This window comes from Pteropus alecto, unplaced genomic scaffold, assembly GCF_000325575.1.
Source record: "Pteropus alecto unplaced genomic scaffold, ASM32557v1 scaffold202, whole genome shotgun sequence".
Classification (NCBI taxonomy): domain Eukaryota; kingdom Metazoa; phylum Chordata; class Mammalia; order Chiroptera; family Pteropodidae; genus Pteropus; species Pteropus alecto.
Genome location: NW_006432451.1, coordinates 4,361,522 through 4,375,107, shown reverse-complemented (window position 1 = coordinate 4,375,107; position 13,586 = coordinate 4,361,522). Strand labels below are relative to the sequence as shown.

Sequence of the window (13,586 nt, the reverse complement as noted above, 5' to 3'; positions counted from 1 at the left end):
AATACTATTTGTAATAGCAACAAAAACTATAAGATGCTTAGGAATAAATATAACAAAATTTCTGCATGATCTTTATGGAGAAAATTATAGCACTTTATTAGAGAACATTTTGAAAAGACATAAAAGAATGCAAATATATGACATGCTCATGAAAAGGAAAATTTAATATAAAGCTGGTGATTTTTCTCAGATCTATAAATTCAGTACAAGTCTAATCAAAACTCTGAGATTTTTTATGGAACTTGACAAGCTGTTCTTAAAATTCTTACAGGAAAGTAAGTGGCCAAGAAAAGTCAAAACAAATTAGAAATGGGAGAATACCATTGTACTTGCCTTACCATACATCACAACTTTATTCTAAAGTTAGAGTGATTAAAGCATTGTAGTCCTGGCACATGGACAAATAAATAGGTCCCTGGTACAGAGTAGAACTTCTTGGAATCAGACCCTTAAAGATATGAGAACTTGGCATATCACAAAAATAACAAATCAGTGGGAAAGGGTAGACTGTTTGTTAAATTGTCTTGGGTTAATTGGCTATCCAAATGGAAAAAAATAGATCTACACATTACAACATACTCCAAAATAACTTTCAGATAGCTTAAATGTGTGAAAAACAGAACTTAAAATTGTTCAAAGAAAATATAAGGTAATAAATATATTGGCATCAGAATAGGGAAGGATTTCTTAAATGAGATACAAAACCCACAAACCATAAAAGGAAAGATTGACACATGACTACATTTAAAAAAGGTTTTAAACTTCTATAAGACAAGAGACATCATAACAATATAAAAGATAAGCCACAGATTTAGAGAATATTTACAACCTATATGACCAACGAAGGTTTGGTAGTCAGGATTTATAAAGAACTTTTGCAGTTCAATAAGAAAAGGATAAAGCAGGAGAAAATGAGCAAAAGCTATGACAAGACACCAAAGAGGACTAAGAATAGGAAATAACTTCCAATGTCAATATAAGGATACTAGTTTTCACTGTTTCTATTCACCGAATGGCCAATAAATATACGAAAAGATTCTCAACTTCCCTGGTAAGATAGAAATGCAAATCAAAACCATGAGATACTACTTTACGCATACTGAATCAGCAAAATTAAAATAACTCTGATAATACCAATAGGAACTCCTATATTTTGTGTTGAAGTGTGAACAGCTATAACAAATTAGAAGAGTTCAGCAATACTTAATGATGAATATGCACACACCTTAACACCCAGAAACCTTGTTTCTAGTTGAGTTCTTCAGAACATTTCTACATGTGCACAAGGAAGCAAGGATGAGCATTGCAGTATCATTTAATTGTCAAGAAAAAGTGGAAACAAGCTAATCAGTCCTTAAAGTAAAGAAATGGATAAGTAAAGTATGGCTTATTCTTACAACGGACTGCTACACAGCAGTTAAAATAAATGAATTATAGCCATATTTACCAATATGAGTAAAAGAGGTTGCAAAAATAGATATTATATGACACACTTTATGCAAGTTCTAAAATTCACAAAACAATGACACATGCTTAGGAAAATAAACATTTGTTAAAAGTACAAAATAGGTGTGGGAATAATCCCCACTTCAGAATAATTACCACCAAAGGAGAGCGATGGGATGGGCTTTAGCCATAAGTGTAATGCTTTGTTTATTAAAAAAAAAGATACAAAAGAGGAGATGTAAAAGTGGGGATTTGCTTAATTGGGTTGCCGTGGTGATTAAATGAGCTAGTAAATGAGAAAGTGCTAAGTGAAAGTTGTTAATCTCTTTAGAAGAGTATAATGATAGTGGCTCTGTAGGTAGAGAGACCTGACCATCCCTACCTATTCTCTCCTTTGTCTGTGAAGTCTCACTGCTATTGAAACCTGTAATTCTTAGGTAAGTTACTTAACTGCCACATGCCTCAATTTCCTCACCTATAAAATGCATATATTAAAAGTACCTATCTCATAGCATTGTTGTGAAAGTTAAATAAGTCTAAGTGCTTAGAGGAGTACCCAGCCCAGAGTAACTAGAAGACTGTTGATGATGACCGATGCTATTGTTATTGCTGTCAGGTATCACTTCCAGCTGCATATAAATTCTTTTTAAATCTCAACTTTAAAATCCCCTAAGAATCTCACTTGGCAATGAAAGTGCCCAGTCTCTGAGAGGACTCAGACTCAGCCTTCACGGAGCTGAATCAAGGGCTGCAAAACTCACATTCCTGTAAGGGCCAGGAAGGTAATGTGCAAAGTGCCAAGGTAAGGTTGTAACAGACAGAGCACCCTCCCCACCTGGAGGGGTAGCAGCTCCTGGCCAGGTGTTGCCATGTAGGAATTCAGAACTAGCATTGCAACATTAAAAAATATATATTTTTTAACAGAAATTATAAATCCCAAATGTCTGTAAAATCTCTCCATTTTTAAGTGTTGTGATTAATTCAAAAGAACAATAAAAACACAATAAAAATACTTAAGTGGGTTGCTAGTTTTTGAACCCTAAGATGGAGGCTGGCACAGAGACAGATCTTAAAACTGCAGTGTAATCAGAGCTATGATAAAGGTGAGTAACAGTGCAGGGGAGTGTAGTGGACTGAAGATGACAGCAATTCTTTGTCATTCCTCTTATCAAGAGTACAGTCTATCTATCTCCCCTTCCCTTGAATCTGAGCTGGCCCTGTGACCTGTTTTGACTAATAGAATGTGGCAGAAGTGATTGTGTAACTTCTACGGTTGAGTCTTATGAGATCTGCAGCTTTCATTTTTACCACTTGGAACATGCCTCCTTGAAACCCAGTCACCATGCTGTGAGGAAACTCAAGCAGCAACAGGGAGAGACCCACGTTAAGCAGAACTGAGGCCCAAAGACAACAGCAGTGGCTGAGCTCCAGCTGGCAGCCAATATCAACTGCTTGTCAGGTAAGTGAGGCCATTTTGGAACATCCAGCCACCCCAGTGCCTCAGCCAACACTAAATGAAGTACTGCCCAGGCAACCTGCAGAATTGTGAGAAACGATAGACTTCTGTTTTAAGATACCAAATATGAGGGTGGCTTGTTGAGCAGTTAACAGATAACCAAAACTGCAGCATTAAAAAAAAAAAAAAAAAAAAAAAGAGGACTTATTTTACCTAGAAGAGTCAGGATTTGAGATTTGAGATAGTTCCTGAAAAGTGCATATGTTGGCTTTAAAAAAAAAAAGTTTTGTGTGTGTGGAAGGTGAAGTGGATGATGAGAAGTTAACTTTCCTGGTGGTGGGGAAAGCATGTGTGTAGCGTGGACAGAGGTTTCACAATCAACAGAGAAAAGAAATGCAAAGGGTAGTCAACAGAGTCAAATACTCCAGAGAAGAAAAATGAAATGAAGATGAAAAATGCCCATTAGATTTGGCAATGAGAAGATTCAACTGTGTGGTTACTTTGGTGAGAGCAGGTTCAGCGGGAGAGTGGGAGGGGTTCAGAACTGGTTGATGTGAATTCAGAAGGCACATTACTTATCCGTTGCTTATAACAAACTGTCCCAAAACTTTAGTGGCTTACAACAGCAATACCCATGCATTAACTCCCCCGGACGCTGAGGTTAAGTATTTGAGCAGGGCACAGCTGGGACCACTTCTGCTCTGCAATGTCTGGGAACTGAGCTGGAAGTGACTCGATGGCTGGGGGCTGAAATCATCTGAAGGCTTGTTCACTTACATGTCTGGCAGCTGATGCTGGCAGTTGGCTCAAAGCTTGGCTGAGGCTGTTGGCTGCTACCCCTGCACAACATAATGACTGAGTTCCTGGGGCAGGGCAAATCTCCTGACGGGAAGAGAGAGAATCCTGAGATTTGAGGGGCGTAGGAAGACAGTACAAATAAAGAATATGAAGTTGCATGGATTTAATCTGCCTGCTCAGGTTTTACTTTACTAAATCTACAGCTCGAAGAAGTCAGATAAAATCCATATAACTTCATATTCTTTATCAATTTAATTAGTGATCGAAACAATGAAGATGTACGTGGCTCCCACTTTACTCTTCCCAGTTTTAAAAGTTTTAAGTAGATTGCTTCCTTGAAGATATACTATTTCTTTTTTTTATTTTCAGCCTTATTTCTTTGAATTCCACATTCATAGTTGCTGTCTCTATCATGATCTCAATGTGTACTCATTCTCAAAATAAAATGTAATTGTAGCCAAAGTTTATAAAATTTAAATGTATTTCCATCCAAATATGTAAATGTAAATGTAAAAAACCGAAGTCATTTTTTAATGTTTACCAAAGTTATTTTCTTCTAAAATATTCAAAATTATCTGTTGAAAAAGGCAAAATACAAATTATAATTAATAAATTTTTATATGTAAGTAAAGCTGGGTTTTTGTTTACTTTTTTCTAAAAAATCTTTATACAATAGTTTTATAGAAATCAAACTTCATAATCAGTATTCATGTTCATCTACTTAACGATGCAGAAAATCAATATCAATTTTGCAAAATTTATGTCTAGATCTGCATGCATACAAATTTAACAGTAATAAGAATTATTTAATATTGCAAAATGTTCCTCAACTGTCATTTGCAACCATTGTGACTGCAACATAACATAACATACCCCTAGAATACAAAGAGAAACAAGAAAAACGGACACTCAATGCTATTGGGGAATGATACCTTATCATGCTGTTTAAGAGGTAATATTTGACAAATTAATTAAGCTATATTTTCTCTTACCTGTGTGCTTCCACTGCTTAAATCTTCCATACACTCCAAATCAGGATGTGCCTCGGAATCTGGCAGATGCACAACCTCAGCTTTCACAGGATCTGACTGTAGTCAACTTTCGTTTCCAGGATACAGGGCAAGAGATTGCAGAATTATTTCTCTCAGGCCTGAATGGTGTTAATTATGAGAGCAGTTGTTCAGGGTTTCAGGTTGTGTTGTACCAGCAACTGAAGGCCAATTCCAAGTGACGGAGGCGCCCAGATATCATTTAACAAATGTGTGTGATAGGTGAGGCTCCCTAAACTATGCGGCACGGACCCTGTGGTCCAGATCTGAAGATGATACTCTTTGTGGGGGCAGATCGTGACTCAGTTTTGAATAGGCTAAATTCGTGATACCTTTGAGACACCCAAGTAGGGTTGCCAGGTAGGCAGTCAGATACACAAATCTGGGGATCAGAGGAAGGTGTAAATTTGAGAGTGATCATCTGATAGCAACTAAAGCCATGGGTTAGGTGTGATTCCCTTGATTGTGTAGCATGAAAAGAGGAGACTCTTGACCCTTGAAAAATTCCAGGATGGCTCAATAGAGCAGGATGAGCCAACAGAGGAGCAAGCAGCAGCCAGAGGGAGAGGAAGAAAACAGGCAGAGTGCTCAGTCCTGGAAACGAGAGAAAGAATTTCAAGAAAGGATTGGTTGACACCGTTAAATACTAGTGGGAGTTCAAGTAGGAAAAGGCTTTGAAAAAATGGATTTAATGACATGAAGATTATTGCAAAAGCGTTTGAGTGGCATGGGAGAGGTGGACACCAGCCTGAAAGAGCTGAGTGAGCAGAAGTGAGGGAATAGAGAAATTTTTTGCCACTCTTTATTATAAAAAGTTTCAAACAAACAGAAAAGTTGAAACTATAGTACAATTATCATTTGCATATCCACCACTTAGATTTAACAATTATCATTTATACATACATACAAGTATTTGCAAATTTATATATAGTTCTTGAACCAGGTGAAAATTTAGGAAATCATTTAACACTTCAACGTACATCTCCTAAAAGTAAGGACGTCCTCCTACATAACCACAACACCCTGATCACAGCTAAGAAAATAACAACTGGTCCCTAATATAATCCATATGCAGAATATACCGAAATTCTCCCTCTAACCCCAAAATGTCTCTTATACATGTCTTTTCAAACCAAGATCCAATCAAAGTACATGCAGCGTGTATGTGAGACAGGATGGATGAGGCAATTGAGAGATACAGGGAGCAGTCAGAGGAAGAGGTGAGGTAGAAGAAGGGACATTTTCACTTTTGTTTTGAGAGAAAGAGGTTGCAAATTCAGGAGAGAAAAAGGGCTAATTGGGGAATTAGGATGCAGAACATGGCTGGAGAGACTAGCTTTGGGCAGGAGGAAGGCAGCTCCTCTACTCCAGTGGCCAAAGTGGGGTCCTCAGGCCAGCAGCATCAAGCATCACCTTGAAACTAGTCACAAATGAAAATTATAGCTCCCCACCACCTTGACTTAATCGGAAACGTGTTTTTACACACCTTCCAGGCAATTCTGTTGCATGCAAAGTTAGAGAACCATTGCTCTGCTCCAACATGAAGAACAAGGATAGGGTGAGCACAGGTACAGTGTGGATTTGGTAACAGGTGGTTGAGAGAGTTCACCTCTAACAGCTTTGGTTTTATCTATGACAGAAGAGCTAAATCATCAACTGAGTGAGGTGAGAGACAGAGAGAGCCCCATAGGTTCCAGGATCCGGGTGTTTAGACCTTTCCACTCCAAGCTAGCTACCCATTCTCTTTGCCACCTTTTCATCAACGACCAGCATGTTGTGGCTGATCACTGAGCAATACGGGGCCTCCTTATGGTTAATGACCTTGAATGAGGAGTGGTAACCATGTCCTGGTTGTATGACTTTCTCCAATACTTCTCAACTTTCAGATTAAAATCCTGAAGAAAACAAATCACTGGGCTCATCTATGGTTGAGGCTTTGCCAGATAGGTGTAAAGGATGAAAATATGGAGGGGCAAGGAGTTTGGGATATTGTCGAGGGAGTCGTTGAAATGAAGGGCCATGAAGGTGAAGCTGGATAAGGAGGAGCTGACGGGTTGGATGAAGGGAGACATCATTGATCTGGCAGTCCCGGGAGACTGAGAATAGTTGTGAAAGGAGTAGATAAACTGATGGATGGAAAGTTAGGAGATGGGGCTGAGGCAGGCTGCTTGAATGAGTGATTCTCGAGGCGGGGCTGCTTCAGATGAAAAGGTGGCAAAGAGAATGGGTAGCTAGCTTGGAGTGGAAAGGTCTAAAGGACCAAGCTGTTGAGAGGTCAGGTGGGGAATGGGTCCTCCATATGGACAATGAGATGAAAAGGGATAGACAGTTCACTGGCTGTGTGCCAGTGTACCCCTGAGTGAGGTAGAGAGGTCTGGCAGGTGGCAGACAGTGCCAAAGAGGAAGGGGGAAGGCAATTTAGCCCAAAAGCTGAGCCTCAGAGCCAGAGGGTTATTTTAAACAAGAAACGGACAGTTGGAAGAGAAGGAGTCTGGAGGCAGCAATTTAGAGCAAGGAAAGCACCCTCACCTATAAGAAAATAAACAGCTCTCATTTCAGAAGCCTGCAGAGGAGGTAGTGCCCTCAAGGGAGAGTTAAATTTCACTTAAAGCCAGGAAGTGGAGGGAGCACTCCAAGGAGAAGTTAAGGGTATGGGGAGATTTGCCATTTATTAGAGGGTATGAGGATAGCTTAGGGAGGAGACAAGTGGAGAGCTGGGTCACACCAGAAAGTACAGAGAGAGCACGTTGGAAACGACATTGCCTTAAAGTGGGTAGACTACAGAGTTTACACTTTCACTGCTAAGTGATGCAGACAGGGAGGGAGGCAGGCTGGCTTTCGTCCAGTTAGTCTCTTGGAAGCTGTAAAAAGTGGGGGTTAATAATGCGGCCTCTAGAGCGGTCCTGCCTGGATTCAAATCCAAGCCTTGTCATGCGCGAGCTGTCTGTAACCTTAGACGAGGTCTCTGGGCCTCCACATTCTCTTCCGTAAAATGGAAGTAATGATAGTACCTCACAGGGTCACAGTGATGAGTCAATGACTTAGTGTGTTAAATGTTAAATGTGGGCAGTCACCTCAGGTATGCTTGGTGGTGGCTCCCAGGCCTGGTGGGGCAGCCTCTTCACTTATCAGGACCCTGGCCTTGTGCTAGGTAGGAAATATAAGTGGCAATCACTTGATGGGAATGACGAGTTTGATGAGCAGTTGCAAATGCAAGAATTACATGGAAACACCAAGGACAGCAAAAAAGATCCCCGTGGAAAATGGATGCTTTCCAGTAGCAGCCAGCTGACAGCTCCCTATGATTGGGATCTGGATGAGAAGTCTTTGTTCCCCAAGACTACAGAAGGTTTTGTTGCTACACGTCAGGCCAATTATGGCTTCTCTAATGATGGTGTGTGTAGCTCTACAGCAAACGTACAAGCTGTCAATGCTAGGGATGCAGAGGAATTCTGCAAAGAAAAAGTGCAAACCCGCTGCTCCCAAAAAGAGGGGAGATAAAAGAAAGGTGGAATCAAGATGGTTTCATGTTGAAAAAGATAGAAATACAAATGTATCATATGTCTGGTTTGCCTTCAGACATTAGTGGATGAATTTATATCCCTTACATTCAAATTTCTCATTATTGTGAGAGATCCTCAGAAAAACTAAAGGTCAAGCTTTACAAAGAAATCTTAAAGGAGATGGGCTTTGCTGTTATTTGAAGAGGGGATCTGGGGATCTTGCATTAAAGTTTTTAGATAAAGACGAAATTAGAAGCTACAAATTACACGTCAAGGGGCAAAGTTTCAGTTGAAAGAATAGGTGCTTCAAAACAGAAGTGCAAAGACTACTAGAAGAAGCTGTCTTTGCAACAAAAGCAGCTGGACTGGAGACGTGAGCGGAGAGCTGGGCCATCAGGAATTAATGAGTGAGTTATCATAAAAAACAGATTCCATCCTGCGGATTTTACAGGTGATCCATTGGTGCTGAGTGAGATCAGAGAAGACCTTTGAGTAGAGTGTTCTAAGTTTCGACGGATTAGGAGGCTCCTTCTCTGGTAGGCTCTAAACTGGTGTGGACTCTGTGTCCTCGAGAAATATAGAGGAAGGTGATTATTGTATTCAAATCCTCCACTGAAGCTGGTTTAGTGGCCATCAAATTATGGCTCAAGCACAGGATAGGATTATAGGTTATCAGGTTCAGGAGATCTCAGGAGGAAGGAAGAAAAGGCTGGGAGGATAAGAGGCTTTCCTCAATGCTCCCTGAGGCCAAGAGAGGCTTTTGGCATCCAAATTCCCTCTGTGCTTCAGAAAGAGCAAGACTTTGCCTTTTCACCATCAACCAGCTGAAACCTGGTCTCTTTCTCACTAACCTTCCATTCAGACCACTCTTCCCAAGTCAAAGACACTCCTCAGTTGCTGAACCCAAAGGACATCACTGGATTCATTTACGATAACTCAGGTATCAAATTGGGGTCTGCGGTGTGGGGAAGGGCTCATTTGTAGAAATGTAACAACTTCACATTTTGCAGTTGGGAATGTGGGGCTCAGGGACCCTTGAAATCACTGCCCTAGTTGGTTGCTAGCACATCCTCTCTGTTATTCAAATTTTAGTCTGGGTGCTGCTGGGAAAGAATTTTGCAGATATAATTAAAGTCTCAAATCAGTTTATCTTGAGTTAATCAAAAGGGAAGCTTTGTGGGATGGATCTGACCCAACCACATCCAAGGCTTTTAATAGTGGCTGGAAATGAGGAAACATATTCCTACACTCTGGGACTTCCTCATTCACCTGAATTCTAGGTGTCAGCTCTCTGCAGTGCCTGGATTAGGCCCTGTGGCTGCAGAGAAAAGAATCAGAAAAAATTCAGGAATAAAAATAAAGACAGTGATACTTCCAAGTAAAACTATTAGAAGTCTTCAGAAAGTAAAGGAGGAAAAAGCAGCTTGGGACCAGAGAAAACTTCAGGCCAGTTAATTAAATCTTGGAGTGACCAGGAAATCCAGAGTTTTCCTGAAGAATGGGATACATCTGGAGATGAGGAACAGGAATCATGTACTGTCAAAAAGCAACAAGCACAGGGGCATAAAGAAGAGCTTGTGACAATGCCTACAGATGCCATTTGCAGGACTTATACAGTACAACTAAGAGGCCAACCAGAGGTCAAGGAGCGACCCCTTGCCCTATCCTAATAGAGATGCCCTACACTGCATCCCAGGATATAAATGGGAGGACAGTGTATTCTCAGGTCTTCCCTGTGCAGATGTGGGGGCCTCCCACCTCCTGACTGCTAGCTCCAGGCCTGGCCCATCCATATTCCCTTCAAGGAGTGGCTGTCTGTTCCTCTCCTACATGTGAATATATCGAGAATTCTCAGGTACCCGGTTGAGAGCTCTGGACCCTGAGCGCTCCATGGTCATCTCTGTAGCTGTGTCCTGGGTTTCCTCCACCAGACCCATCCCCCAGCAGCAGCAGCAGCCTCCTCTGACTCTGATTTAGATCCTGAACTTAAAGGTGAAACATGATCCTAATTCCATTTGAGAGACAATAGGATATCACAGTTCCATATACTCCTGACTCCTTCCTTTCCCCAAACCCAATGTAATATATACCCGAAAACATACATTAAAATATATAAAACAGAATTTGACACAATTAAATGAAAAAAAATTAAATCCACATTCATAGTGGAAGACTTTGGCATACGTTTTTCAACAACCAATAGAAAAAAAAAAACACAAAGAAAGAACAGTGAGGACACAGAACATCTGAAGAACACAATAACAACTTGACCTATTTGACAAATATAGAGCATTTCCCCCAACAGCAAAATAATCCACATTTTTTGTACGTCACATTTTATTTACCAAAATTACACCATGCCGTGTCACAGAACAAGCTTCCAAAAAAAGTCAAAGGATTGAAACCATTCAGTATATGTTCTCAGAAAGGTAGAAATCAACAAGAAAATGATTTAAAAAAAAAAATTAAACTGCTTAGACATTGAGCAATATACTTCTAAATAATCCTCGGATTAAGGAAAATACAACAGAAATTAGAAAATCTTTTGAACTGAATAATAATAGAAAGAGATAAAACATATCAAAAGTTGTTAGATATAACTAAACAGTGTTTAGAGGAAAATTTACATCATTAAATCCATATGTTAGAAAAGGAGACAGGGCTAAAAACTAGTGATTTGAGTTTCATCTTGCGACCCTAGAAAAAGGTTAGCATATCAAACTCCAACACAGCAACTAGGAGAAATAATAAAGAAACGAAATCAATAAAAAGAAAAAGTTCAATGAAGAATTTAACAAAGTGAATAAAAAGAGGCAGTTACTGGAAAGGATGGAAAGGAGTAAGCCATCAATATGTGGCAGTTACATGATTGTCACTCAAGAAAGGCTTACAGAGGATGTGGACTCTCGCCCTGGAGCAGACTGGTCCAGCAGCTCTGCAGACCCCACCCTGAGTGGAGTGAGGTGAGAAAATTGAGAAAGGGAAAGGACAGTCTCTAAAGCCTGCATGCGTGTGTGCGTGCATGTATGTGTTGTATGTAAACTAGACATGGCTCGACCCATCTATGTGCCGTGGCATACTCCACAGGGTAGGGTGAGAGGAGTCCGCTCCATGGGGAGGAGTATTTTGCCATTAACATTGCAGAATTACTGATGCATAATAACAATAAAAAGTGGGTTTTAGTATTACAAAATTCTCTACAGATAACACTCTCCTTTTGCCTTGCACCCAGGGCCACCCTCCTTCCCCGCTCTGCTTGGTAAGCTGAATCCTGAGTGGCCCATGTGAATAAACAGTCCCTCCTCTCCCAGATTGGGAGCCCCATGGGAACCCATGGCAAGTGAGGATTATTTTGCACCTAGTAGTGTAGCTTTGTGCAGCATAATTTTGTATAGGAAAGGTGTTTCCTACATATTCGATGAATGAATAATTGAATTAATTGTGAAGGCGAGAAAATATGGGCAGAAATTACACAAGCAAGCATTCAGCTCAAACACAAAGAAAACCTTTCCAATTACCATGGTTGTAAAATAATGCAAAACCGAAAACTACCATTTCATCAGAGATCTAGCGGTTCTTAACCTTTTTTTCCTTTGAAAATCTTTGGCAGTCTGGTGAAGTCTATGGAGTCTCAGAATATTTTTCAACTGCATAAAATAAAATATAGGGATTACAAAAGAAAACAATTATACTGAAGTACAGTTATCAAAATAAAAAACAAATCTGCGATGATCAGATCTAGCGGTGTATCTAACCAGGACCATAACTACAAAGTAATGATGAGCACATACGGCATCTTGAAATTTCTGCAACTTCAAGGTGATATAAAAAGTCTGTAATTTCTGTTGGTGACACAGTCACTTCTAATACTGCTGTAGTTTGTTATTTTTGTCATCAGAGGATATGCTAAATTTCAGTTTGTGGTTAGTAAAAATAAAATGTGATTTTTCCCCATCGTCATTCACAGATCCTTTGGGGTCCTAGGTAAGAGCCCGGCAGTAGAGCCAGTGATGTGTCAGAGGGGAAAGAGGGCTAGGTCAGGAGAACATGTCGCTTCCTGCCCACAGGCCTTCTGACCCTTGGTGCCCGCTACCAACATCCTGGAACTGTTCTTGTTTCTGTCCTTTTCCAAAGCCGGCCTGTTCAGCTTTCCCTTCAGTTCTTTAAATATCCTTCCAATAATTTACTCTTACTTCTCAGAGTTAATTTGTTGTTTCTCTATAGCCAGCTGCTTCCTCAGTTCCAGGACCCCCAGCTGAAGTCATGGAACAAAGGGTGAATGTGGGCACAGAAGGTCCAAGCCACTGAGTGGCTGAGTGATATTGGACCCAATACTTAATCAAGTATATGAAATGGGAAGAACAGTTCCTCACAGGGCATGTGTGTGAATTCAGTGAGATGAAATGTCTGCTCTATGAAATCAGGACTTCAATTTTTTTTCTCTGCTGAATCCACAGTGCCTATCACAGAACACAGAGAAAGGGATCAATAAACATGTCTTGGTTTAATGAATATTTTATCCGAAAACACTCCACAAACTCTAAAATGCTACACGAATTGCTATATCCATTATTCCCAGGACAAAGAGAGCTGATCTCTATTCTTCCCCTCAAAAGTTTTGTGTTGGTCTTGCTTCCTCCTTTTTGCCTTGAATCTTTTGCCCTAAATCTATGTTGGAACCTATACAATTTGCCTGCTTCCCCTAATGCCTGCTTTCCTGAAATCAGAAAAGCCACCGTTATTAAGTGGAGGGGCGGTAGGATGGGAAGGAGGATGTCCCTTATTCTTTTTGTCCTCAGAGTACATCTCCACATTCAATAGTTCTGAAATCGATGCTGAGATGAGCACACCCATATTATGCATAAACAGAGCTGTCAAACACTGAGTAAATGTTTCCCAGAGAGCCCAGATAAGAGATAACTTGGGGCAAGCTCAGGGCACAGATGTGGACAAATAGAGGGAAATGGTTTTTCGTTAAAGGACAGAGATCCCTGAACAGCATGGGGGCGCTGTTCCAACCCATAAGGACACCTCCAAGTCCTTATATGAAACTAAGGAAGAACAGGGACGTATCAGCTACAGGTACAGTTCTTAGAGATTAGCAAAGGAAAGGAAGATATTGGCACAGCCTTGTCCTAGTGAGTGATCTCACATGTTTCTGGGTCTGTTAGGCCAGTGTGTCTGCCATCAGCAAAAGGAAAGAAGTGAAGGAGAAAGTTGAGGGGCAGTGATGTTTGCCAAAAGTTAAGAGTTTCATCTTGGAGATCACAAGGTCCCACCTAAGCCACAGGACTAAAGGTTTTTAGGCTGAAGAAAGAGTCCCGGTGCTTCAGC

The 13,586-nt window shown here is 40.5% G+C and overlaps 1 pseudogene; it reads left to right on the top strand.

Moving 5' to 3' along the window:
• Positions 1 to 7,830: 7,830 nt before the first annotated feature.
• Positions 7,831 to 9,561, top strand: LOC102883037 (annotated as a pseudogene).
• The last annotated feature ends 4,025 nt before the right edge of the window (positions 9,562 to 13,586 follow it).